Below are 2551 nucleotides of genomic sequence, written 5' to 3'. Positions count from 1 at the left end.
CTCATGTAGGACATTGTTGTGGGATCCAGGCCCTCAGCTGGATTCCTTGGTCTTAGTGTGTGGACAGATTCCCTGCACTCTTTTGTATACTGTTCTTTGGGTGACTATTATAAATAATCATATGAAGTATGTGTCCTGTAGTATGTTATTCCCCTTGCAAAATAAGTCCCAAACCAACACAGGGACCATTGCCTGAGGTTTAGACTGACAGTGGGGAAAAGCAGATTAAATTTGCAGAGTATTACTGTCATGCCCAGGAAATCAATTCTGGTTATAAAGGAGAAATCCAAGTTTTAGTCCATCCTGTGGATAGTTGGGCTTTTGAACCCAGTGATTACACTGCTTGGTTGATACTTCCTCCCCTAGCAGGGTTCCCTCAACCCAATATAGAGAATAACCAAGAGAAGAGGGAGGCGTCAGTAGCACCACTTCCAATTAGAATTTCTTTTCTCCAGAAATTGAACAAGAGAAGGCCCGTGTGCAGGGTAAAGATAAAAGGAAAATATTTCCAGGGTTTCCTAGACACCAGAGTCAATACGTCTGCCATGGCTATTGAGCAGTGGTCTCCCCTTTGGCCTACAAAACCCGCAGCCACTTCGTTAGCGGGACTTGGCTCACCTCAACAAGTGTTACAACTCCCGTACCGTATCCAGGCCCAGAAAATCAGGCCGGGATCTTTCAACCCTAGGTGGCCCCTACACCTGTCAATCTATGGGGAAGGGGTCTTTTAAAAGAATGAGAAATCATGTTATCCGTGACAGTAACATTTGCTTGTTACTGTCTCAGAGCAAATTATGAAAGAGATGGGGTATCAATTAGGCTCAGGCTTGGGAAAGAATTTTCAAGGCAGCCCTGAACCACTATTAGTGACCCCTAAATTAGACCATGCAGGAATAGGTTATCAGCCCTTTTGCCTATAGGGGCCACCGATGCTTCTCCCCGCAGAATGGCTTGGCCACTTCAATGGAAAACAGACACCCGAGTCTGGGTGGTTCAGTGGCCCCTACATAAACATAAGCTAGCACATTTACATCAACTGGTACAAGAACAGATTCAACCAGGACACTTAGAACTGTCTACCAGCCCCTGGAACACTCCTGTGTTCATTATCCCAAAGAAATCCGGAAAGTGGAGGTTGTTGCAGGATGTAAGGGTGGTAAATGCCTGCTTACAGCTGACAGGGCCTTGCAGCCTGGCCTCCCATCCCTCAGCCATCCCTTGAGAATGGCCACTGATTATTATGGATATAAAAGATTGTTTCTTCACAGTCCCTCTACACCCTCCTGGTCATCAGTGTTTTGCCTTCTCTGGACCTACTATCAATTTTAAGGAACCTATGAGCAGGTATCAGTGGGCAGTTTTGCCTCAGGGAATGATGAATAGCCCGTCACTATGTCCGCATTTTCTAAGTCGAACTTTACACCCTGCTCGACAGAAATATCCTCAGGCTTATATTATCCACCATACGGATGACATACTGTGGTCCACAGCATCAAAAGTACAGCCACATGCTTGTTTGCTATAGTCAAGAAGAATCTTCAGAGCTGTGGTCTCTGCCTAGCTCCTGATAGAGTGCAGACTTCCAATCTTTATCTGTATTTAAGGATCCTACTGAGGGAATGAGTAGTCAAGGCTGGGCGTGGTGGCACACACCTGTAATCCCAGCCCTTGGGAGGCTGAGACAGGAGGATCACTTCAAGTTCAAGGCCAGCCTGGGCTACAAAGTGAGTTAAAGGCCAGCCTGAACCACATAGTGAAAGCCTGTCTCAAAAGCAAAGCAAAGCAAAGCAAAGCAAAGCAAACTAAATAACAAATAAACAAACAATAAATGGGTGGTGAGACCTCAAAAAATAAAAATAAGAAATTGTTTGCTGACCTTGAATGATGTTCAGAAATTATTGGGGGACATTAACTGGATTCAGCCTAAATTAGGCATTGCTGCATACCAATTAAAACAACTTTATGGTACTCTACAGAGTGATGCGCAGATCAATTCACCATGACAGTTAATGCCTGAAGCACAACAGAAATTACAATTGGTAGAAGAAATGTTACAGGAGTGAACAGCATATCAAGCTAATGATTATCACCTCTTATTTTATATGTTTTAGATGATCCCCCACTCCCCTACTGGGTTTCCAGGATGGTTTTATAATTCTTAATTATTTCCCAATGAATGGCTATACCTTCCTACTCAAATAATAAAAACCTTACCATTACATACTGAACAAACTGCAAAAATAGTAGTAGCTGGAAGAACTTGTTGTAATCAATTGCTTGCTGTTTACTCCTCTCAGATTGTATTGCCCTTGGAGTTATCCCAATATTTAACTCTGTTACAGCAAATTGTATATTGGAAAATTCCTTTTGCTGATTTTATAGGACATGATGATAATCACTTTCCTAATGACTGCATCTTTCAATCTTTCCTAAAACATCCACATATAATTCCTTAAATTACCCAGTTAGAGCCTATTTCTTTTTTTATTTGAAAGAGACAAAAAAATGATAAAAATGAAACAGAATTTCAAAGCAAGATGATAGGAAATTA

The sequence above is a fragment of the Chinchilla lanigera genome, unplaced genomic scaffold (assembly GCF_000276665.1).
Source record: "Chinchilla lanigera isolate Chin_1 unplaced genomic scaffold, ChiLan1.0 scaffold00094, whole genome shotgun sequence".
NCBI classification, from domain to species: Eukaryota; Metazoa; Chordata; class Mammalia; order Rodentia; family Chinchillidae; genus Chinchilla; species Chinchilla lanigera.
This window is presented reverse-complemented; position numbering follows the sequence as displayed.